This window comes from Choloepus didactylus (genome assembly GCF_015220235.1).
Source record: "Choloepus didactylus isolate mChoDid1 chromosome 23 unlocalized genomic scaffold, mChoDid1.pri SUPER_23_unloc11, whole genome shotgun sequence".
In the NCBI taxonomy this organism is placed as follows: domain Eukaryota; kingdom Metazoa; phylum Chordata; class Mammalia; order Pilosa; family Megalonychidae; genus Choloepus; species Choloepus didactylus.
In genome coordinates this window covers 98,428-125,402 of record NW_023637592.1, presented here as the reverse complement: position 1 = coordinate 125,402, position 26,975 = coordinate 98,428, and the positions used below count along the sequence as shown (strand labels likewise).

At 38.9% G+C, this 26,975-nt stretch overlaps 1 pseudogene; it reads right to left on the bottom strand.

Moving 5' to 3' along the window:
- Positions 1–22,713: 22,713 nt before the first annotated feature.
- LOC119524966 lies at positions 22,714–24,899 on the bottom strand (annotated as a pseudogene).
- Positions 24,900–26,975: the final 2,076 nt, after the last annotated feature.

Genomic DNA, 26,975 nt, shown 5'->3' with positions numbered 1-26,975 from the left:
CACAGAGCAACAGAAGAAGCAGCTGCATCTGCTGCCCTCCTGGATGGTGCTCACTGAAGAGGGCATTCAGAAGGTGGAGGCATGGCCCCTGGATGAGGACCACAAATCCATGCAAATGCTGCTGGAGGAACACAGACTAAATCTTCCAAGTATTTTCCTTATACCATATCACATTTGGAAAAGCTGCACTTAGGGTCTCAAGTACAATGGCTGGTTTCATCTCCAGAGGCTGGGGCTCCTGTAAGGGTGACACTGGGATGATGATGAAAGTGATTTGTGCAGCTTTCTTAGGAAAGTACATGGTGCTTTCATCAGATTCCCAGGGAATCTTTGGCCTTTGCAGGCTAAAGCTGTGTATTATCATTAAAGCAGGTTGTGAGCAGAGAGGCAAGGCTGAGGTTGATTTGCACTTCAACCTCAAGGACAGGAAGTGCTTCTTCTCTGATCCAGGAAAGCATCAGGCACTAGATGAGGAACCAAAATTTGGTGGGCAATGTAATTTTGTCACTAGTTTAGGAGATCACTTGTTTCATATTCAAGATAAATATTTTCTGTGTAAATTGTTTGAGGAATTTTATCATGAATGAAACATCTAGATAACTAATAAATAAAGCTTTAGGGACACAGTTAAATGCAACTCAAGAGGTTTTTGATGACATTATCAATAGTCTTTAAGTAAATTACCCAAACACATATGTCTGATGGCTTGACCTTGCCCTTCCCTTGGAAGAGGTGAGATGAAAGGCATCTATGCTCCTCAGTTGATTTCCTACATAACCAGTCAGAATATCTTCTGTCATCTAGCACCCTCCGCCTGTGTAATTAGAATGGTCACTGACTCTGTATATCGAAATTCTGCTCTTTTTGACTAAACAATTTCAGGTCTACCTTCTCATCATTATCCCTTGTGCAGGCACTTGATTCCACTATGATGTCTTCTATTTTTTCCAGGACTTGGGGTAAAATTGTGACATCCCATTTGCAATCCCTTATAGTGTTGCATTTTCAAACTGCTTTGGTTCATAACTGTCAAGATGGATAAGGGGAATTTCCATTAAAACACTTAGCAGTAATGACTGGAAATTTAAATACTGTGCCTCATTAAATCTTCTTAATTACTGTTGGCAACAAAGTGGATTCTAGACAGGAAGACATTGAAGAATAGAAATAGACCATCTCATCTATGGCCTATTGATCTTTGATAAGGCAGTCAAGAAAACACAACTGGGACAGAACAACCTCCTTAATAATTGGTGTTTGGAGAACTTGATATTGACTTCCAAAAGAATAAAAGAGTACTCCTATCTCATATCTTATACAAAAATTAACTTGAAATGGATCAAAGACCAAAATATTAATGCTAAGGGCATAAAACTCTTAAAAGAAAAAGAAGAGAAATATCTTAAAAATCTTGTCATAGTGGGTGGTTTCCTAGACCTTACACTGAAAGCACAAGCAATGAAAGAAGAAATAGATAATTGGGATCTCCTCAAAATTAAACACTTGTGCATGGGAGGACTTTGTCAGAAAAGTAAAACAGCAGCCTATGCAATGGGAGACAATCTTTGCAAACCACATATCATATAAGGGCTTAAAATCCAGAATATGTAAAGTGATCCTACAGCTCAACAGCAAAAAGGCAACCCAATTGAAAAATGGTTGAAAGACATGGACACTTTTCTGAAGAGGAAATACAAATGACTCCAAAACATATGAAAAGATGCTAAACTTCACTGGCTATAAGGGAAATGCAAATCAAAGCCACAATGAAATATCATCTCACACCTCCTAGGGTGGCCATTAAAAAACAAAAACAAAAACAAAATAGAAAATTACAAGTTCTATAGAGGATGAGGAGAAAGAGGCACACATTCATTGGTGAGAAGGCAGTGTGGTGGTTCCTCAGGAAACTAAGTATAGAATTGCCAATTTATCCAGCAATCCCATTACTATGTATATACTTGGAAGAACTGAAAGCTAGGGCACAAATGGAAAATTGTAAACCAATGTTTAGAGCAGCATTATTCACTGTTGCCAAGTCATTACCACTAAAGATGAGTGGATAAAACTGTGGTATATACACACAATGGAATATTATGCAACTGTAAGACAGAATAAAGTCAAGGAGCATATAACAAGGTGGATGAACCTTGAGGACATTATGTTGAGTGAAATAAGCCAGAAACAAAAGGACAAATACTGTATGGTCTCACTAATATTAACTAACATTAGTAAGCAAAACATGAGAGTTAAAGCTGAGACATAGGTTATTAGGAGATGGAAAGAGGGTAGAGATTGGGCATTTAATGCTGAAGGAGTATAGAATATTCAACAGGATTGATTGTACAGATCCAGAAATGGATAGCACAATACTATATGATGGTAGCACAATATTGTAAGTATATGAAACAAAGATGAACATGGGTACAGTTGAAAGAGGAAGGCTAGTGGCATGTATGTCACCAGAAGAAATATAGAAGTTAAAGACTGGGACTGTACAACTTAGTGAAACCTAGAGTAGTCAATGATTGTGATTAAATGTACAAATATAAGAACACTTTTAAATGAGGGAGAATAACTGTCAACTTTGCAAGGTGTTGAAAATGGGATGGTATTGTGGAAAAAATACAATGAAAACTAGAGTCTATGATTATCAGTAACATGTAATATGCTTCCATTAATTGTAACAAAGGCAATATACAGAAGCTAAATTTCTATAAGAGGGGGATATAAGGAAGGGGTATGGTATTCTTGGTGGTGGTGGTGTTGTCTGACCTCTTTATTGTATTTTATTTTATATTATTTTTGTTGTTTCCTTTATTTTTTATTGTTTTTATTTTTTGGAGTAATGAATGTTTTCAAGGGTTTATTGTGATGAATGCACAACTATATGATGATACTGTGAACAATTGATTTACACTGCGGATGATTGTATGCTATGTGAATATATCTCAATTAAATTGCTGGGGAATAATAGAGAGATACAAGTGTTGGAGAAATTGTGGATAGAATGATGCTCCTATTTATTGTTGGTGGGGAAGTAGAATGGTGCAGCCCCTCTGGAGAGCAGTGTGGTTGTTCCATAGTTAACTAAGCATGGGTTTACCATATGATCCTGCAACCCATTTATTGGATATATACTTGGAAGAACCAAGAGCAGGGATATGAATGGACATTTGTACACTGGTGTTCATGGCAGAAGTATTCCCAATTTGCAAAGGATGGAGGTAGCCTAAGAGTACATTGACTGGTGAATGGAATGGTGAACTGTGTTGTATGCATGTAATAGGATATTGAGTGACTGCAAGAAGAAATGAAGTTGTGCGTGATGCAACTAAGTGAATGGACCTTGAAGACAGTATTTTGAGTGAAATAAGCCAGAAATGAAACTTTATAACATCTCACTAACTATAATGTGGACTAACTATAATGTGCAAATTCTGAGAATTGAATCTGAGAGCATAGGATATCATGGAAAGGCTTATGGTAAAGGTCCCTGGATAGTAAGCTATTACAACAGTCACATCTATTCCTTAGTTGTAATGGTTATCTCTAAATTCTGACATGTTGAGATTTTTGTGTATAACCTGATTGGTCACTGGAACTTTGGCTAGCTGTATGACACCTGGGACTCAGAGATAGAGTTCAGCAGCTATGAATGTCAGTATTTCCCCATCCAGCAACTGTTTAAAAAGCTGAAAAAGAGTTCAGACTTCTATTCAAGACATGAATGAAGCTGATCTGGTTAGGACTAAGGCAAATCAGACTAAAGGGTAAAGGACAATATTGACAGTGTTTTCAAACTTCAACTTCTGTGTGAGACCAAAGGAATAGATGGGGTTTTTGATTAAATATCTATATTTTCTATGGCACACTAAGTAATTTAACTTGTATGGTCCATTTATTCAAACACCATAACTACATGGAACTTTGAATTGAGAGTGAGATCTGGTTTGTTTACTGTGAAGCCCTGATATGTTTCAAGTAATTTGGGCAGAGAGTACAAATGTATTTAAAGCCTCCTTGAGGGACTGAGAAAAAAGCAGAAATATTAAATCAGAATTACTGATACTCTCACAAGCATTAGGGACTACCCATTTAGAAGGTCAAGCCCTTGATCTTGGAGCTTGCCCTTATGACACTTGTTACTGCAAAGGAGAGGCTAAGTCTAATTATAATTTTGCCTGTCACCCCAGAGAACCTTTTTTGTTGCTCAGATGTGGCCTCTCTCTCTCTCTCTCTCTCTAAGCCAACTCTGCAGGTAAACTCACTGCCCTCCCCACTATGTGGGACATGGCTCTAAGGCATATAAATCTCCGTGTCATGGTACATGACTCCTGGGGATGAGGTGGACCCAGCATCTTGGGATTGAGAAAGCCTTCTTGACCAATAGGGGGAAGAGAAATATTTGAAAGAAATAAAGTTTCAGTGGCTGAAAGATTTCAAATGGAGTCAAGAAGTCATTCTGGAGGTTACTCTCAGGCATTATATAGATAGCACTTTTTAGTTTTTAGTGTATTGGAATATCTAGAAGTAAATACCTGAAACTGTGGCACTGCAACCCAATAGCCTTGATTCTTGAAGATGATTGTATAACTATATAGCTTACATGTTATGACTATGTGATTGTGAAAATCTTGTGGCTTACACTCCCTTTATCCAGTGTATGGATAGTCAAGTAGAAAAATGGGAACAAAAATTAAATGAATAATAGGGGGGTATGGGTGGATGGGATGTTTTGGGTGTTCTTTTTTATTTTTATTTTTATTCTCATTTTTATTTTTTGGAGCAATTAAAATGTTCAAAATTGTGTTGATGCAAAACTATCTGATGGTACTGTGAGCAATTTATTGTACACTGTAGATGATTGTATGGTATGTGAATACATCTCAATATAACTGAATAAACAAAAGAGTAAAGGGGATATAGAAAAGTACACTGGGACATTTTAGAGAAACAGAAAAGTAGGCATCTCATTTTATACAGTTTGGGGTTTATTTTGGTTTTACCTTTTTTCATGTGATTAAACAATCTTTGAAAAGTTATATTTACTGGCCTTATCATATATTCTCTTGGATGGATATATCTGTTTTGTAACCATCTTTGTACAATTAGAGATTATCCTTTTACTTACATCTTTATCCATATGTCTAAGTTTATCATTAAACTTGACTATAGATGAAGACAAATTTGTTAATGAATAATAACATTTTAATGCTCTTGATTACATCAAAGTGTTTATCGCAGCCCTGCAGTAGTAGATGTGAAGTGCCCCTAATCTTAAGCCCTTGCTAACATCGACACTTTTTTAGATCATTGCCAATTTTAGAGTGATTGATTTCATCTCAATTTTATTTACATTTATTGGATTTCCACTGAGATTTGCACATTCTTACATATGTTTATTGCCCTCAGTCTTTCTTCTGTCAATTGTTTGCTCCTTTTCTTTGCCTATTTTTCTAGTGTGCTTATTTTTTTGTAAAAGCTTGTATTTGTGTGTGTCCCTCAATTTTGTTAGTGGAGTCTTTGGACATATTGAAATGTTACTTTTACATAGTGTCATCTGACAGTCTTTTCCTTTGTGATTCCTTCATCATTTACATAAATAAATATTCTTTTTTTCACTGTGAGATTAGTTAAGTAGGTATATATATTTTGACAGCAACTTTTTTAGTTATTTGATTTTAAAATTTACATTTAATAATTTAATCCATCTTGACTTTCCTTTGGCTTTTTTAAGGGTTAGGTCTCCATGGTGGTTCTGAGCTTTTGCACCAGCTCCTCAGTGGCAAGACAGGCTCCATGCATCTCTGTGTTGTAAACACTGCTCAGCTAATTTTTGCTTTATTTTTCTTAAATTACCAACTTTTTCAGTATTCTTTATTGAATAATTTAGTTCTTATTGTTGGAGGTGATACTTCCTTCATCATAATTTAAAATATATTTCTATCTTCTATTTAATTCTTCTGATTATTTCTTCTTAAATGATGAGTTTTAGTCTAATGCCTTAGTGTTTTCATTTTGAAAGCATTATAGTTTTTTTAACCTGGTACAGTAAGTTTTCTCTAAATATCTTAAGTTTAAAATCATACCCTTTTTATAGATGTATACTTCCAGTAAAGTTTTAAAATCATTTTGAAAAATGGTCTCCTAAAATCCACTTGGTGTATGATTGGTATTGCATTAAACCCATAATTCACTTGAGAGGACATTATCAATTTGCAATTTACTGTTTGTCTTGACTGGAGCAGGTGCTGAGCAAGTGCAGAAAAATTCAAGGTATATTAAGGTTGAATCAAAAAGATGTGATTGATGAGATATTGGAGATAGGAAGAAGGAAGAGCAGAAAATGAAACCAAAGTCTGTGGCCTGAGGATCCAGGGAGGTGATGGTGAGATTCAGTATAAGATCCAGTATTAGAGCCAGCACATTTGTGTATTTCCCTTGTTTGGATCCACACCAAGCATTGGGAGGTTTAACAGATGTCCCTGTGGGTCACCCTGGACTTGGCATTTGTGGCCTCTGGATGTCCTTGGCACCTGGGAGTTTGAGCATCATCCCATGGGAGCCAGCTGGCTTAGGGAGGAGGCATTGCCCCTGCAACACTACCTGAGCCCAGAGATCCTTCTGTACCAGGCTCTCCAGTTCAGTCCATTCCTATGCCACTTAGGCTTACTTGGAATTTAACCTTCTGTGATGACTTTTTGACCTTGTCCAAACTTCATGTTTTTATTCCCAGAGTCCTTAGATCATTGGAGCAGGCTTTCTTGGCAACATTTTCCATTCATTAATGCAGACTCTCCAAAGTCAGAGATTGGGGTCATTATCTGTCTGAGGATTTTCACAAAGCATGCAGAGATGGTCTTAGGGTCCTCTCATGGAGTTTTGCTCTAAGAACTCTTACTTTTGTCATATCTTTAGTGTTTGGTCCCCTGTCAGCAAGTGCCAACTGAATATGAAGAATGATTTTCATGGAAGAAGACAATAGATATATATATTCTATAGAGTTAGTGACGTTAGGGACCATATTATTAATATTTTAAACAATAGCATTACTATTTTTATTTTGAAATAATTTCAAAGTTATAGGAACGGTTGCAAAACAATACTAACTCCATACACAGAATTCCATCATACACTGACCCCCCTCCCCTGATAGCCCAATCCACCATCTTTAACATGCTATCACATCGCTATTTCTTTCCCTCCTTCCCTCCCTCCCTCCCTATCATCCATCATCTATTGCTCTGTCTTCTGAACATGTGAGAGCTAGCTGCACACACCCTTGAACAAACATTATAATTCACATATACACTTCCCATGAATAAGAACATTCTTTTATGCAATCCCATTAAGCGCAGCTAAGAAGTACAAGAGATTCAATGATAAAAAGCTTACATTCTATATTTCCTTTTCCTTATGTCTCAACTGTGTCCCTTTGAGCCTCCTGTCCTCCATCCCCCAATCTCACCCAGGCTCATCCTTGGCATTCAATTGTCATCTGTTTAGACTGTCCTTTTTTTTCAATTGTGGAACCATATATACAGCCTAAGTCTTCCCATTCCACCCCCTCCTTAGCCTTCCATTAGTGGGATTAATCACATTTAGATTGCTGTAATATTCTTTCCCACCATCCATTACTAGAAATTTCCCTTCACCCCAAACAGCAACCCTACACTCATTTCTTAACTCCCCATTGCCCCTTCCCCCATTTCTCTTAACCCATACTCTAGTTTTCATCTCTATGCTTATATTCTCTGATAATTTCTTTGTGTTTACTGTGGGGCTTAAAATTAACCTGTTAAATCCATAACAATCTTGTTTTTCTTTGATACCACCTTCATTTCAATAGGACACATAAACTATGTTCCTATACTCCTCCATTCTCCCACCTTTATATAGTTGTCTAAAATTACATATTTTACGTTGAGTTCAAAACCACTAATTTGTCATTAGAGTTTGTGTATTTTATATCATGTAGGAAGTAAATAGTGGAGTTACAGTTCAAAAATTATTGACTTCTTTTTGTATTCCATTGTGGTTGGAGAATGTGCTTTGAGTATGTTCAATTTTTTTTTTTTTAATTTATTGAGGCTTATTTTATGTCCCAGCTTATGGTCTCTTCTGGAGAAAGATCCATGATCACTAGAGAAAAATGAGTGTCCTGGTGATTTGGGATGTAAGGTTCTATATATGTCTGTTAAAATTCTCTGTATCTCTTTCTCCTTTCTTTGTCTCTCTGTTGGTAGGGCTCCCTTTAGAATCTGAAATAGGGCAGGTCTTTTATTGGCAAAGTCTCTCAGCATTTGTTTGTCTGTGAGAAATTTAAGCTCTCCCTCAAATTTGAAGGAGACTTTTGCAGGATAAAGTATTCTTGGTTGGAAATTTTTCTCTCTCAGAATTTTAAATATGTCATGCCACTGCCTTCTCACCTCCATGGTGGCTTCTGAGTAGTCACAACTTAGTCTTATGTTGTTTCCTTTGTATGTGGTGTATTTCTTTTCTCTTGCTGCTTTCAGAACTTGCTCCTTGTCTTAAGTATTTGACAGTCTGATCAGAATATGTCTCAGAGTGGGTTTATTTGGATTTATTATATTTGGAGTTCACTGGGCATTTATGCTTTGTGTATTTATATTGTGTATAAGGTTGGGGAAGTTTTCCCCAACAATTTCTTTGAATACTCTTTCTAGACCTTTACCCTTCTCGTTCCCTTCTGGGACACCAGTGAGTCTTAAGTTTGGACATTTTATTTTATCTATCATATGTCTGAGATCCATTTTGATTTTTCTGATTTTTTTCTCCATTCTTTCTTTTGTTCTTTCAGTTTCTGTTCTGTGGACTTCTAGGACACTGAGATATTGTTCAACTTCCTCTACTCTTGTGTTGTGAATATCCAGAGTCTTTTTAATTTGGCCAACAGTTTCTTTTATTTCCATAAGATCTTCTATTTTTTTTTATTTACTCTTGCAATGTCTTCTTTATGCTCTTCTTGGGTCTTCTTTATGATGCTTATATCCTGGGCCATGGTCTTCTTGATGTCCTTTAAATCCTTTGCCATGTTTTTGTTCCTTGATTGTAGTTCTTTGATTAATTCTGCCAAGTACTGAGTCTCTTCTGATATCTTGATTTGTGTGTTTGGAGTTGGATTCTCCACATCATCTGGTTTTATCATATGCATTAAAATTTTCTGTTGTTTTTGGCCCCTTGGCATTTACTTTGCTTGATACAGTTCTTTCAAGTTGTAAAAAAGGAGATACCAATCTAATTTTTCAGAAACACAGTTTGGTGACATACACTTTCTCGAACTAACCAGAAGACAGCATCTGTGAGTCATCTATACCCCTCAAGTCAGTTCTCAACCTTGTTCCTGTGGTGTTTGGGGAAATGATTCTTGTGGGGTTCAGTTGAAGAACTCAGATTGGGTGTGTTGCTGGAGCTGTCCACCCTGAATGTGGGGCATATGTATGGGTGGCCAGGAAGGAAGGGCAGCTTTAATATTCAAATCCCCCAGGTTCCCAGAGATTCAAGGCCACTGCAAGAGTCTAAGCCTTCATTTCAGTTCAGCCCAGACCCTCTCTCTCACTGTCCTGCAAACCACCAGGCTTGGCATAGTGTCCCTGGGTTCTCTGAGCAGGTCCCCCCTCCCAGACATGATCCTCCAGGACTTCTGCTGAGGGAATGCTGTGCTATGTCACCAGTGCATGCTGTCTCTCAAGGGAAGCCCTGAGCCACTGGGCCATGCAGAGGCACTCTCCACCTGATGCAAAGATGGCCAAATGGGGCATCTCAACCCCCCCCTCCTCACACAGTTCCTCCTTCCCAGCTCTGGGACAACTGGTAGGGCTCTGGGCTGTGGGCATGGCCCTGGGCAGGAGTTTATCCAGCCCTCCGGGGAGCCAGCTGTGAGCCACGGGGTTTCTTTCAGGTTCCAGTTCTCCCCTCTGTTCCCCCAGCCCCAAGGGAATCTGCAGTGGACTATCCTCCAGGCCAGACACCAAGAGGCCAGCCCAGCCCCCTCTTGCTGTGTTTTACTGTGTGGCTCCCACTCCTGCAAATGCAGCTGCTCCTGGGTTTTTCCCTTTTTTTTTTTTTTAAAGAGCCAGTCAGGCTCCAAATGCCAAGCCCTGGCTTCCCCTCACTGCTGCACAGCTGTGGGTCTTCCAGCCAGGTTACTCACTGATTTCAGAATGCAGACTCTCAGTTTCACCAAGTATATGGCCCCTGTGATACTAGCAGACCTTGTCCAGCTGGTGCATCACTGTAACCGGTATTCTGGTTTTTATCTAGTGTTTTTCACAGAGGTGTTTTTTTGCCCTGTCTCACCTAGCCACCATCTTAGTTTTTTCAATAGCATTACCTTTATTATGTAAAATTAAAGTATTATTATTACTTTTTGAAGTGGTAGAGATTTTGTCTAAACCTTTCCTGGCTGCACTACTCTTTTTTTTCCCCTTTTTTGTTTTTTTTATTTGAAAAAATAAACTAATTTATTAAGACTTATGATCATTATTAACATCCAAAGTCAATGATAGATTAAAAAAAATAAGAGAAATGATATGGCAATTCAAGAAAAATAAAAGCTTTTATTTAAATTTAGGAACACTTAACTAGATGATAAATATGACAACAATCACAATAATTATTCATCTTTTTATATTGTTATAAAGAAAGTCTAAAGCCTAAAATAAATAAAATTTACTTTACATTTGCATAGAATAACTAATTCACTGCTTGTGGGCCCCATGCAGCATTGTCTGGCATTGCAGGCCACTCATACAATCCTGGGTTCCAAAATAATAATTAATTCAGGAAGTTGTCAGTGTTCAAGTATTTCAATTAGTGTTCAGATATTTCAACTGTTATAAACTTTTTTTTTTAATCTTCATTTTATTGAGATATATTCACATACCACGCAGTCATACAAAACAAATCGTACTTTCGATTGTTTACAGTACCATTACATAGTGGTACATTCATCACCCAAATCAATCCCTGGCACCTTCATTAGCACACACACAAAAATAACAATAATAATTAGAGTGAAAAAGAGCAATTGAAGTAAAAAAGAACACTGGGTACCTTTGTCTGTTTGTTTCCTTCCCCTATTTTTCTACTCATCCATCCATAAACTAGACAAAGTGGAGTGTGGTCCTTATGGCTTTCCCAATCCCATTGTCACCCCTCATAAGCTACATTTTTATACAACTGTCTTCAAGATTCTTGGGTTCTGGGTTGTAGTTTGATAGTTTCAGGTATCCACCACCAGCTACCCCAATTCTTTAGAACCTAAAAAGGGTTGTCTAAAGTGTGCATAAGAGTGCCCACCAGAGTGACCTCTCGGATCCTTTTGGAATCTCTCTGTCACTGAAGCTTATTTCATTTCCTTTCACATCCCCCTTTTGGTCAAGAAGATGTTCTCCGTCCCACGATGCCAGGTCTACATCCTTCCCCGGGAGTCGTATTCCACGTTGCCAGGGAGAATATAAACTTTTTTAAAAAAATTCATTTTATTGAGATATATTCACATACCATGCCTTCACACAAAACAAAGTGTACATTCAATTGTTCACAGTACCATTACATAGTTGTGCATTCATCACCAAAATCAATCCCTGACACCTTCATTACCACACACATAAAAATACAATAATAATAATTAAAGTGAGAAGGAGCAATTAAAGTAAAAAAGAAAACTGGGTGCCTTTGATTGTTTGTTTTTTCCTTCCCCCATTTTTCTGCTCATCCATCCATAGCTGCACTACTCCTAACAAAAAGAAGAAAAAAGTTTTTGGATCCTAATCCCAAAAATCTTTTCCTTTTCTAGATTAATTTTCTGTACCCCCAGTATGGCAGGCACTGGAGCTCTTGGTCCATCTCTCAGAGGGTTTGGTTACATACAACCCCAGGAGGCCTGTGTCTCCTCACCCTGAGCTGGGCCCCATCCACCTCTGCATGTGTGTCAATGCTGGGCTGTGTTCAGGGAGAGTCCACAGAACCTCCCAAATCCAGAGATTGTGGCACAGAAGGGGCTTTGGCAGCCTCCCACATCTGTGTGCCTGTTTGCCTGTGTGAGGGATGAAGGGAGAAGGAGGGTGAGGGAGAGGGAGAAGGGGGCAGCCAGGGAGTCAGCTAGCCTTGCTTAATGAGTGTGCATGCATTTATGTGTGTATGTGCAGGTGCATGAGTGTATGTGTGCAGATGTGTGAGTGTACTGTGTGTGTGTGAGCATGTGGGCCTGCACCTGTGGGAGGAGGGAGGGGATGGGAGGGAGAGGGAGCATGGGACTGTGGCCAGGGCAGGTAGGCTTGCCTTGCTCTTGCCCTGATGCCTACTTCTCTTGGAGATGTAGTAAACTGTGACCCACCAGGGAAGTTGGTCTCATAAAGCAGTGAGGTGTGAGTTAAGCCATTTTTGGGATTTCAGCTTTAAATGGTGTATTAGTTAGTGTTTTCTAGGGAAACAGAATCAATGAGAGTTGTCTCTGTCAAATTTGTAAAAGTGACTCACACAACTGTGGGTATGCATGAGTCCAAATTCTGTAGAGCACTCAGCAAACTGTCAACTCCAAGGAAGATGTCCAATGAACTCCTCAGGAAATGAACCGGCAACTTTGATGAACTCCTCAGGAAATGCTTCACTGGGCAGCCAAAGAAGTGAAGGTCCTCTATCTCTCTTGCTCATAAGTCTTCAACTGATTAATTTGATTAAATCTAGCCAATTGCATTCTCTTATTGTGGAAGACACGACCTTTGGTGAGTCATCAGTCACAGCTGCTGTCAATTGACTGATGATTTAATAAACCAGCCTGTTGGTTTATTAACCAGCCATAAACATCCTCATAGCAATTATTAGGGCAGTGTTTGCTTGACCAGACAGCTGGGTACTATCACCTGGCCAAGTTGACACATGAACCTAACCATCACAAATGGTATTTGGATTTTCTTTTTAGAAACTTGCTTGTAGGTGAGGCTGGAAAGCCCAGACACCAATTTTCCTGTGTTCTGCAGCCATCTTGCTGGGGCAGTGGAAGGGAGGAGACAGCTCCACTGCAACCTGCATGTCCTCACCCAGTGGGTGGTATGGGCAGAACGGGTGCTATAGGACACCTGGGCCCCAAAGGGCACCCTGGTTTAGAGAAGCCCAAGGCTCACCAGCAGGTGAGTGCACTCCTCCAAGGCAGGGTGTCTGATGGAAAAGCTGAATGTACATATAGCTCCTGGCTTTCAACATTTTGGAAGTGGGGGGCCTATTTCAGAAGTATATAGATAATTTGGAATTTATATTTTAATCAGAATTTTACAAGGAAACAAATAAATATCCTCTTTAGTGGCTTATGGGAGAAACAAATTTATTTTATTATTTTATTTATCTCTCTCTCTCTCTTTTAACGTGGGGGTCAGACCAGGATGGAGGAGACACAGGCAGAGGGATTTGGGCCAAATTTATTTTCAATATTTTATATTTAGAATAAAATTTGTGAAATTTTGTGCTCAAGGCTATATAAAGGAGAGTAGCTAAGATGGTGGCATAGAGAGGAGTGGAAGACTGTTAGTCCCCCCTGGAATAATTCATAAATGACCAAAAAACTAGTAAATAATCTGGAATGACTACAGGGAGACAAATGTGACTGTCCACTCATCATCCACCAACCTGAATTGAGAGGAATGCCCAAGATTGCAGCATAAAATCTGTAAGTAAAAACTGCAGAACCAAGTCAAGAGCTGAGAGCCAAGAGACCCTCCCTCATGGAAGCCTCATGGTGCTAGAGAGCAGAATTCTAGGAGCAAGCTAGTTACTTCAGCCCAGCTCCAACTGAGGTTTTAATGTTAACTGCTCAATACAGACAGTGAATCCCCAACAAGCAGACAGGCTTTTGGTGACAACTGACTTTGGGAGAGTCAGGGGACATATCTGTCTCAGGATGGGGAGCCCAGAGGATCAGGTGTTATCTCTGGCTGATGGGTGAATCTGGGAGCTTTCTGTCCCTTTCTCTCTCTGTGGAGAAAGCTTCAGCCAATTTCAGCCCACAGCACTTTGCAGTAAAGAAAGCCTCAGTCATTTTTTTTTTTCATTTTTATTGAGATTGTTCAGATACCATACAATTATCCAAAGATCCAAAGTGTACAATCACTTGCCCCTGGGTACCCTCATACAGCTGTGCATCCATCACACTTAATTTTTGTTCAATTTGTAGAAACTTTTCATTACTCCAGACAAGAAATAAAGTGAAAGATGAAAAAAAAAAAAAAAGGAAACTCTAATCCTCCCCTATCCCTAACCAACCCCCCTCAGTTGTTGACTTGTAGTATTGATATAGTACATTTGTTACTGTTTATGAAAAAATGTTGAAATACTACTAACTGTAATACATAGTTTGTAATAGGTATGAAGTTCTTCCCTATATGCCCCTCTATTATTAACTTCTAATTGTATTGTCATACATTTGTTCTGGTTCATGGAAGAGATTTCTAGTATTTGTACAGTTGATCATGGACATTGCCCACCATAGGATTCAGTTTTATACATTCCCATCTTTTGACCTCCAACTTTCCTTCTAGTCTCATATATGACTCTGAGCTTCCCCTTTCCACCTCATTCACACACCATTTGGCACTGTTAGCTATTCTCACATCTTGCTACCAACACCCCTGTTCATTTTCAAACATTTAAGTTCATCCTAATTGAACATTCTGCTCATACTAAGTAACCACTCCCCATTCTTAAGCCTCATCCTATATCTTGGTACCTTATATTTCATGTCTATGAGTTTACATATTATAATTAGTTCCTATCAGTGAGACCCTGCAATAATTGTCCTAATGTGTCTGGCTTATTTCATTCAGTATATTGCCCTCAAGGTTTTGTCATCAACCCATTTTTTTTTAATATGGTTTTGTTCACGCACCATACATTACATCCCAAGTAAATAATCGATGGTTTTCTGCATGGTCATACATTTATGTGTTCACCACCTTCACCACTATCTATACAAGGGCATCTGCATTTCTTCCACAAGGCAGGAGGGAGAGTCAAAGAAGGTAGAGAGGCAAAAGAAAGAGGAAATAAAAAGATAGCTAGGAAGCAGCAACAGGAAAAATAGCCTTAAATCAAAGTAGGATAAAGAATCAGACAATACCACCAATGTCAAGTGTCTAACATGCCTCCCCTATCCCCCCCTCTTATCTGCATTCACCTTGGTATATCACCTCTGTTACATTAAAGGAAGCATAATACAATGATTCTATTAGTTCCAGTCTCTAGTTTATGCTGATTGCAGGCCTCCCCCAATGCCTCCCCATTTTTAACACCTTGCAAGCTTGACATTTGCTTGTTCTCCCTTGTAAAAGAACATATTTGTACATTTTATCACAATTGTTGAATACTCTAGATTTCACCAAGTTACACAGTCCCAGTCTTTATCTTTCCTCCTTTCCTGTGGTGTCTCACATGATCCCCACCTTCCTCTCTCAACCGTATTCATAGTTACCTTTGTTCAGTGTACTTACATTGTTGTGCTACCATCTCCCAAAATTGTGTTCCAAACCACGCACTCCTGTCTTCTATCCCCGTGTAGTGCTCCCTTTAGTATTTCCTGTAGGACAGGTGTCTTGTTCACAAAGTCTCTCATTGTCTGTTTGTCAGAAAATATTTTGAGCTCTCCCTCATATTTGAAGGACAGCTTTGCTGGATACAGGATTCTTGGTTGGCAGTTTTTCTCCTTCAGTATCTTAAATATATCACACCACTTCCTTCTTGCCTCCATGGTTTCTGCTGAGAGATCCGCACATAGTCTTATTAAGCTTCCTTTGTATGTAATGGATTGCTTTTCTCTTGCTGCTTTCAGGATTCTCTCTTTGTCTTTGACATTTGATAATCTGATTATTAAGTGCCTTGGCGTAGGCCTATTCAGATCTCTCCTGTTTGGAGTACACTGTGCTTCTTGGATCTGTAATTTTATGTCTTTTGTAAGAGATGGGAAATTTTCATTAATTATTTCCTCTATTATTGCTTCTGCCCCCTTTCCCTTCTCTTCTTCTTGTGGGACACCAATGATACATGCATTGTTGTACTTTGTTTCATCCTTGAGTTCCCAGAGACGTTGCTCATATTTTTTCATTCTTTTCTCCATCTGCTCCTTTGTGTGTAGGCTTTCAGGTGTTTTGTTCTCCAGTTCCTGAGTGTTTTCTTCTGCCTCTTGAGATCTGCTGTTGTATGTTTCCATTGTGTCTTTCATCTCTTGTGTTGTGCCTTTCATTTCCATAGATTCTACTAGTTGTTTTTTTGAACTTTTGATTTCTGCTGTATACATGCTCAGTGCTTCTTTTACAGCCTCTATCTCTTTTGCAATATCTTCTGTAAACTTTTTGAATTGATTTAGCATCAGTTGTTTAAATTCCTGTATCTCAGTTGAAGCATACATTTATTCCTTTGACTGGGCCATAACTTTGTTTTTCTTAGTGTAGGTTGTAATTTTCTGTTGTCTAGGCATGGTTTCCTTGGTTATCCAAATCAGGTGTTCCCAGACCAGAACTGGCTCAGGTCCCAGAGGGAAGAAATATTCAGTATCTGGTTTCCCTGCAGGTGTGTCTTAGAAAATTGCTCCACCCTTTGATGCCTTGGGTCACTGTGCTTTTCTGCCCAGCAGGTGACGCCTGTTAGCCTATAATTCTTGACTGGTGTGAGGACGTATGTTCCCCCAGGCTCTGGGGTCTGGTTCTGAATGGAAAGGGCCCCACCCCTTTCCTCCTAGAGACAACAGAGCCCCCAGGTGGAGGTCTTTAGCATTTCAATGGTCTTGCTCTCTGCTTGTGCTGTCTCCACCCTTCTCCTCTTCACAGCCCTGGAAACTGAAAATGACTGGGGCTTTCTCCACTGAGCCAAAAAAGAAACAGATAGTCCCCTTCAGACCCAGTCCAAGGCAACCCTCTGGCTCTCCCAGGTCAGTCATCACCCAAAGCCTCTGTCTGTTTTTTGGGGATGCGTACCTGTAGTGAGCAGTTCACACTCGCTACTTAAAACCCCAGTTGGAACTCAGCTGAACTATATTCACTTGCTGGGAGAGAGCTTCTCTCTGGCACCACGAGGCTTTGCAGCTTGGGCTATGGGGGAGGGGGTCTCATGACTTGGATCCACTGGTTTTACTTACAGATGTTATGCTGTGTTCTCGGGCATTCCTCCCAATTCAGGTTGGTGTATGATGAGTGGATGCTCTCGTTTGTCCTCCCACAGGTATTCTGGATTATTTACTAGTTGTTTCTGTTTTTTTGTAGTTGTTCCAGGGGGACTACGTAGCTTCCACTCCTCTCTATGCCGCCATCTTGCCCCTCCCCCAGCCTCAGTCATTTTAAGATCACGGTATTTTGACCAGCAGAGTCAGAAAAACAAAGAACTTAATGATATGCAATTGACCTCTCTGGAGAGGGCATAGCTTCCCAAGAGAAAAGGAAGGGGCCCAGACCTACTGCCTTCCTTACTGGAACCAGACCCCAAAGCCTGGGGTAGGAGAGCCATGGGCTATACCACCTTACACCATGCAGTGACAGGCTGACAGGTGCACCTGCCAGGCAGAAAACCACAGGGTGTGCCAATTCTCTAAGAAAAACCATCAGGGAAACTGGATACTGAATATTTCCTCCTTCTGTGAACTGATCCTGTTCTCATCTGGGAAAACCTGATTGGGGTGGCATAGGAGGTCAGATGCCCAGACAATAGAAACTACAACCTACACTAAGAAAAATGAAGTTATGGGCCAGTTAAAGGAACAAGCATACACTTCAACTGAGATAAAGGAATTTAAACAACTAAGGCTAAATGAATTTAAAAAGTTTAGAGAAGATTTGGCAAAAGAGATAAAGGCTATAAAAAAAAACACTGGGCATACAGAAGGTAGAAATCAAAAGTCAAAAAAAAAAACCAACTAGTAGAATCTATGGAAATGAAAGGAAGAACACAAGAGATGAAAGACACAATGGAAACACACAACAGCAGATCTCAAGAGGCAGAAGAAAACACTCAGGAACTGGAGAACAAAACACCTGAAAGCCTATACACAAAGGAGAAGATGGACAAAAGAATGAAAAAAATATGAGCAATGTCTCCAGGAACTTAAGGACAAAACAAAGTACAACAATGTATGTATCATTGGTGTCCCAGAAGGAGAAGAGAAGGGAAAAGGGGCAGAAGCACTAATAGAGGAAATAATCAATGAAAATTTCCCATCTCTTATGAAAGACATAACATTACAGATCCAAGAAGCTCAGCATACTACAAACAGAATAGATCTGAATAGGCCTACACTAAGACACTTAATAATCAGATTATCTAATGTCAAGAAAAAAGAGAATCCTGAAAGCAGCAAGAGAAAAGCTATCCATCACATACAAAGGAAGCTTAATAAGACTATGTGCAATTCTCTCAGCAGAAACCATGGAGGCAAGAAGGAAGTGGTATGATATATTTAAGACACTGAAAGATAAAAACTGCCAACCAAAAATCTTATATCCAGCAAAGCTGTCCTTCAAATATGAGGGAGAGCTCAAAATACTTTCTGAGAAACAGACAATGAGAGACTTTGTGAACAAGACACACCTACCCTACAGAAAATACTAAAGGGAGCACTACAGAGTGATAGGAGAAGACAGGAGTGTGTGGTTTGGAACACAATTTTGGGAGATGGTAGCACAGCAATGTAAGTACACTGAACAAAGATAACTACGAATACGGTTGAGAGAGGAAGGTTGGGGGCATGTGAGATACCAGAAGAAAGGAGGAAAGATAAAGACTGGGACTGTGTAACTAGGTGAAATCTAGAGTGTTCAACAACTGTGATAAAATGTACAAATATATTCTTTTACGAGGGAGAACAAGCAAATGTCAACCTTGCAAGGTGTTAAAAATGGGGAGGCATTGGGGGAGGGATGCAATCAATGTAAACTAGAGACTTTAACTAACAGAACCATTGTATTATGCTTCCTTTAATGTAACAAAGTCGATATACCAAGGTAAATGTAGATAAAAGGGGGGATAGGGGAAGCATGTTAGACACTTGACATTGGTGGTGTCTGATTCTTTACTTTGATTTAAGGTTATCTTTCCTTTTGATGCTTCCTAGCTGTCATTTTTTTCTCTTTCTTTTTCCTTTTTCTTTTGCCTCTCTACCTTCTTTGACTCTCCCTCCTGCCTTGTGGAAGAAATGTAGATGTCCTTCTATAGACAGCCACATTAAGAGATCTCCTGAACTAAATTACTCCTGGATCTCCTAAATGGCCTCGGTGCCTCTTACATACAAGGTGCAACAATGAAGGAACTTACTGTGATGCTGTGTTCACTCAAGCTCATATATGTACCCTAATATTAATGTTGTTCAAACACTATTTGGGAGCATAATTTGAAATTCCTTCTTATCAGCTGCAGACTAAAGGAGGTGTGTGATCAAGCAGGGGGATAGACTATTGCAAGATGTGATTACAAAGCAATGAAATAATTTTTCTATTGGTCCAGACATCACAAGATCCACCTTCCAAATGTTTTCAGTAGTAACATTATTTACATAACAGGATAAATCCTGGTATGTGTCAGGATAAATTGTTACTTTACAGGTACATCTTGGATTTCATTAGATGTGGTAAATGTAACATTTTGTCTATGGAGTCCTTCCAGAAATCACTTCAGCAAGTATCACTGCCTGTAATAGAGAAGAAGTGGCAGAGGATGTGAGATTCATCCTTCCAACACTCTCAAGAGTTCTCTTGGAGGACAGATCTGGCCCCAAGGACAGAAGTTACCAGGAGGGAGGCTTCAACTCCATATAAAGAAGACCTTTCTAATGGTTAGAGCCGCTCAGCAACTGAATGGACTACCTGGGGAGGCAGAGCCACTGGAAGTGTTCACGGTGGAAAGATCACCCTTGTAGAAGGGACTCTTGAACTTGTTAGGAGCTTAGACTAGATGAACTTCAGGTGTCTTTGAATTCTGAGATTCTAGGAAATTCCCTCAGGGAATTCAAAAGATAATTCCTAAAAGGACAGAGAAAGCACACATATGCTTTTAGAATCCCCTTCAGGTGATTTTTTTCTGAAAAGGTACAATAGAAAATGTAGTTCACTGTCTTTAAAATGCATATTAACCTTCTACCACTAATAATTAGGGAGGTTCATGACTTCATATTACAAAGAAAAGATGGAGGATTACAGCTATAATTTCTGTGAATATCTTAGAAAAAATCCTTAAAATCTAGTACTCAATGCCTTGCAAACTTTGAAGTTTTTAGATAATATGCAACCCCAATACATTACTCATTAAATACAATTCACATCTGTGTTTCATTATACTCCAAACTATATAGGAATCTTGTACTGAAATCATGTAAGCAAATACAGTATTCAAGCAGTCACTATTTGTATGTACATACTCATTAATTCCTCAAGAAAACAACACACAATTTTCAAAAGGATCAAAATACTATGTTTTCACACTTTAGATTCAGGAAAAATAGCTGATAATTTAGAATGTCAGTTTCCAGTTTCACAATACAAAAATGATAAATTGAAATTGGATATCATTTTGTTACAAGTCATGGAACTTTACCCAGACCTGTAAGACCCACTAAATGTATATCACTTTAATTGGAAAAGTGACAATTACAATGAAAGCAGAACCATACAATTTGTTATCTAAAAGCCAAAATGTCACCCTTTCCTCACTATTTTGTTATTTGAAAGGCAGTCTTCTGATCTGAAGTCAATTACTTCCTTTCCAAATAGTCAAGTTATGAACAAAATTTAAATCTGAGCAGGATCTAAATGGGGCCCAAGATAGAAATGCCTTCTAAGACTTACAAGTGTCAAGAGATTTTTTTTTCCTTTTGATTCTTCCCTTTTTCATAACTCAATCAACATCAACAATAATGAAAAATCCCCTGACCCATTGTGGAGGCAAAAAATAACATAAGTGACAAAGGTGTACCATGCAACATAGTGAAGTTGAAAACTCCACTCCCCAGGACCACTTCCATTGCAATAGGGTGAAAATAATCTTTTTGATTTGCATGAAATTTTGTACCTCTAGGAAATTCTTTACAATTTTTAACAAAAATAGCTCAATTTTAAATTCAAAGCATTCCAAACTGGGCAACAACAGACCCACCCCAATTTCATGTCTGTCACAAATATTTTCACCCTGATTGCACAAAGTCAGCTGGTTTTCAATTCTATTACAAAAATTGGAATTTTAGAATTTTTATGTAAAACAAGAAAAGTAAAAATACATTGGCTGTCTCTCATGGTTTAATGCTGTGATGGAAGGCTTTGGATTGTTTTCTTTTAAAAAATCAACATTATAAACTAAATCCCAGCTTCATTTTTTCAGAAATACTAAAGCTTGGTTTAGATAATGTCTCATTTCACTTTCTATAGTTTTCAAAAAATGGCAATTTTGTTTTAAAAACCTTTAAGTTATTTCATTCTTTTCAATATGCTGTGCCCATAATGCCTACTGTACCAAATGTTTATTGCCTTTAAGTCCAGTTGTAGTTTAATTAGATAAAATTTGGATCTAGTGTCCTTATCTCTTCTCTTACAAGTGTTGCTCGTGTAAGCAGATTAAAATGCACAGCACCCCAATTTATTCCTAGCACTGCAAAACCAAATTACAATTTTATATCAAAAGTGTTTTGCTCTGCTCAAGTCTATTTCAAGATTCTAGAAGTTCCTTTGCAAAACTTGTCTTTAAAATTCTCCCAAATGTCATTGCATCTCTTACCTTCACTCACTTTATGATCTTTCCTTTTAGTTAGAATCTGCATGTGAACAAGAATGTGCCTTTTTCCTGAAAAAGCACAAATTGCAGTTTTAATATTAGGACACCCTCTTTGGGTCTTCAGCTCATCCTCTTAGGTCTCAGAAATGACTTGTCCTCATACACATGGGTGAATAAGTGCTCCTGTTCCCCACCAAAGTTTGAAACTGCAATATGACTGGGGTTCACACCACATGACTGGCAAGGTTTCACAGCCATCTTTGATGCATTGGTCAAATTTTTAATGGCATTTAAAAGCAGGGATGATAAAAGGCTACTTGATGAGACAGGCATCATGGTGGCCAAAGTGAGAGCCAGGCAATCACCCATGTCCTTTTGGGAGCACAGGACAAAGGTGGGGAATATCCATTTTTATCTACTAGGAGCACACTTGCTCCTTTCCCCAAAAGTTCCTGAACCACCAATGTTAGCCCATTTTGGGCAGCAACATGCAGAGGTGTTTGCAAGGCTGCACTGGTTGTATTGATGAGGTTTCCATCTGTTATCTACTCTAGTATTAACAAGGCACTAGTTTCATGAACCTTGCTCCAAACCAAACCAAACGAAGGGCAGTGTTTTTACTATTAACTTGTAAATTTGGATCTGCACCAACACTGCAAACTAGCATCTCAACTATAATTGTCCATTTTCTGCAGTCATCAGAAAGGTGTTTTCCAGAAAAGTCCATGGAATTCACTTGAGCATTATGGCTGAGCAGCAACTTTAACCACTCTACATGGTCTGTGAAGGCTGCAACATGAAGAGTTGTTCTTCCTTTGGAATCTGTGGCTTTCATAATTCTGGCACCTAGTGTATCAATTAACATCTTAGCAGTACCTACATTGTCATTTATCACGGCACAATGCAATGGACTGAAGGTATTTCCTTCCATTGTCTGGAAACCTTCCTGTGACAATTTTAGCAAGCCCAGTGAACTGCCCATATATCCTTGATTTTCTCCTGCCACTGGATTTGCATCCACAGATGCTGCAGACTGCAAAAGGGCTCCAAGAATACCAATGTGTCCACAGGGAGGTGACAAGTATATGGGTGTCTGCTCCCTGCTATCCAAAAATAAGCACTTAGCACCATGTTGAAGTTCTGCATCTACACATTCTTCCTGGCCACTAACTGCCCCTCTATGCAATGTTGTCTGCCACTATTTATCTTTGGCATCTACCTTCGCTCCTTTGTTCAGTAGTGAGTAAAACAGTCCATGTGCCCATTGAGAACAGACAGCATCAGAGGAGTCTGTCCATTTCTATCTTGAATATGTACTACCTTTGTGGCTCTGTATTTACTATTAATAGCCATAGACATTCTAAATGACCATTTGTTGCTGCAGCAGGTATAGTTGTTTTCTTCAAAATGTATTCCTTTTCTAAGAGTGAAGCTCCCTGACTAATGAGTACATCCACACATTCAACATGACCTTTAAATACAGCAAGAGGTAATGGTGTCCTTTCACTACTGTATCTCACATCAAGACATAACAAAAACTGTAGCAACACCTCCAGTGCTTGATAGTGACCATGATGAGAACCAAGTGTAATGGGCTTATAGTTTTATTGCCTTAATCACTGAATAATTCTGTCCCCGAAGTTTCCATTAAAACCTCTAAAGGAGTTTCACTTGCAATCTGCTGAAGATTAAATGATGACCATAAGAACCTGAATAATGAACTGCATTGTATCCTTGCTTATCCACAATCCTTGGATTTGTATCATTTCTCAGTAAGTCAGACACTTGCTATCTGTGTCTGATGTACCTGCATAGTCCAAGGGTCTGCAACCTCTTTCATCAGGGTCATTCACACTTGCTCCTGATCCCACAAAACACAGGCACTGGTAGCTGCAGTTGGCAGCAGCATAGTGTAGTGGAGGTCTCCCAAATTTGCCCTCTCAGTTGAAGTCTGCACCAGTATTCAGCAGATTTAGGCACTCCAAATTCCCTCCAGCTGCATGTAGACAGGTCCTGCCAAAATCATCTGGGGTATCTATATCAAAAGCTGAAGAAAGAAATTTCATGAACAATATGCAAAACCACTTAAGGCTACCATACAAATGGAGAACATTCCATGTATGCCATGTTTTGCAGTGTCTGCACCACTTGTAGTAAGAGTGTTGATTAGTAGCTCATGGCCATACCATGCTATTTGCCAATGAGTGCTTCCATTCTTATCCTCACGGTCGATTATAGATCTACTCTGATGGTTTGTGATCTGTAGAAACTACTGTGGAGGGCAGTCATGTGCAGTGGGATTTTCCCATCTTTGCTCTTCATACTGACACCAGCCCCACTGCTAACAAGAAGCTCTAAACACAATGCTGCATGTGTTTAAGCAGCAGCAATGTGCAAAGGAGCAAATCTTTCTGCATTCTTCTGATTGACATTAGCATCACATCTATAATTTTTTCACTACAACATCTTGTCCATTATAGCAGGCTACATGAAGAGGTGTATGCCCAAAGGCATTTGGCTTATTCATTTCAACTCCAAGATCTAGAAGGTATTTGACCAGGCTCTGCATTCCACCAGAGGCTGTCACATGAAGAGGTATATAAGACCTCTTATCCTTGCATGTCACTTCAGCTCCATATGCCACAAGTAATTTTATATATGCTGCTCAATGGAAAGCATGCTTGTTTTTCTTATCTAAGTTATTTTGGCAATTCTAGACAAGCATACTTTGAAGATCTCACTAAGTCCACTGAAAGCTGTAACGATGTAATACAGTTCTCACTGCTTGATCAGACACATTCACATTACTTTGCAAAGGTACTATCTTTCACATACTTTACAGCTTTATTAGCAGCAATGTGTGAAGGTGTTTCTCCATTTTTTTCTTGAGTATTTCATCTTCAGAATGCTTCAAAAGTACCTGAACTGCTTCCTCACTACAAGATGCAACTGCTCAGCATAAAGCTTTCAACCAACCATTTGCTGTCTTTGGCATTAACTCTAGCTCCAGATAAAATAAGCAGTTCAATGATCTCTGCATCTCTGAGATACACACCAGCATGGGTTCTCTTATCACTGTCCTGAAAGTTTACATCTTTCTTAAATACTAGTGCTCCACCTTCATCAGGATCTCCATTAAACATAGCTTGCACCAATAATGACATAAAAGGAATACCCTTCTATTTTTCTCAGATGGAAGCAGTAGTTGTACTGTTTCAATTCCAGTCTCAGGCCTGGTTGTGGAGTTTGAGGAACACAGTGGTGGTCTCCTCTGCAGTCCCACTCTGGGAGGATTCAAGCGCTGCCCAGGGTAGCAGGCCTGCAGGCAACTGCACTGGGTCGACCAGATGGAGAGCTGCACCACCTGCCCAGTTGCCCACTGCCAACAAGAGGTGAGCAGCCTGGCAAGTCCCACCTCCTCCTGAGGACTCCCCGCACTCTTCCGCATCTTTCCTTTAGGTTGTCTGCCACCTCCTACTCCTGTTACAATTCCTCCTCCTCCTCATGCTGACTTCCTGAAATAACCTGGCAGCTCTCGGAGCCACACTGCTCCAAGCAGTGGCTGCAGCCTGGTCTGTATCTTTTTTGAAATTTAAGAAGACCTTGGACAAAACTAAAAAAAGCAGTAGAATGATTCAAGAAATAAAAATGTCAGTAAACAATTTCATATTCTATACATAGTTATACACAAGATATATAATATTTATCAACAAAGTGAGAAAAACTAACCAAAAATAATTTCTAGGGTTGAAAATTACAATACCCACAATAAAAATTAACTGAAGGATTTCAGCAGCAAATGTGAGGAAGCAGAAGTCTCCATGAACTTGAAGGTTCATTACTTGAAATCATTCTGTCTGAAGAGCAGAAAGGAAAATGAAGAAAAACTAGCAAAACTTGAGACTCCAGGGAAACCAGAATGAAGAGGGAAAAAGGGTCATAAAAAATGGCGTAAAACTTCCAGTTTGATAAAATATGTGAATCTACATATCCAATTAAGCACAATGAATTAAAGAAGGATAAGATCTAAGAGACCCACACTGTTACACATTATAAACAGCCTAACAAATTCAAAGTGAAAGAGGGAAACTTCATAGCAGCATCAGAAGTGACCCATCACCTAAAAATAATCTTCAATTAAGAGAAGGAGATGATTTCTCATCAGAATCCATAGATCCAGAAGGCAATGGAAAGACATACTTAAAGGATGAGAGAGAGAAAGTGTCAACCAGGAACTCTATCCCCATAAAATTTTATTTTTCTCAGAAGGCATTCCAAGAATAATAATAAATGATTTTGCAGCTAGTAGACACCCCTTTAAAGAAATTAGGTAGAAATGGTAGATAGATACTAGAGAGTAACTTGAAGTCATATGACAAATGAAGATAACTGGTAAAAATAACTACATAGGTAGGAATATAATCCACTATTTTGCACTTAATGCTAAAACAGTTATACATCCATGTTAACAAAAAAACCATGTATACAATATAATTTGTAACGGTGTCAGCAGAAAGGGCAAGGGCAGAACTGAGGAGATGAATCATCTTGTAAACAATGCTATTGAAGCTAAATTGGTTAATTTAAGAGATTGTTAAAAGCCCCATGACAACCACTAATAAAATTTTAAAGGTACAACACAAAATTTTAATTAAAAACAGTGTAATGGAAGAATTGAGGGAAAATATGATATGAGCAATATATTTAAAAAAGCAAAATGGCAGTCTTAAAACCATATCAGCAATAACCTAAACTAGAAATGATGGATTACCTCTCAAATTAAAAGGGGGTGGGGTTGGAAGTATGGATAGTAAAGGTAAACCAAAAATATGCTATCTACAAGACATTCCTTCAAATCTGAAGACAAACACTTTGATAGTGAAAGGATGGCATGCATTCTTGGATGTTAGAAGTAACCGGTTGTGATGGGTGGCTCCACTAATATCAGAAAGAATAGACCATACATCCAAACCTGGCTGTTACAGGAGACAAGTAGATTGTGTATTGATAAAATGGCAGAACCTTCAAGAATATGTAAGAAGTACAAACATACACACCCCAAAACAAAGGTCCAAGATCAAAATATATGGAACAAGATTTTCATTCATATTCAAATAAAATTATACAAATTTACAATGAAATTTGGAGAATTCAATATTACACTTTTAACACTGGATAGAACATCTGTACAAAATATCAGAAAAGGAAATAAACGACAT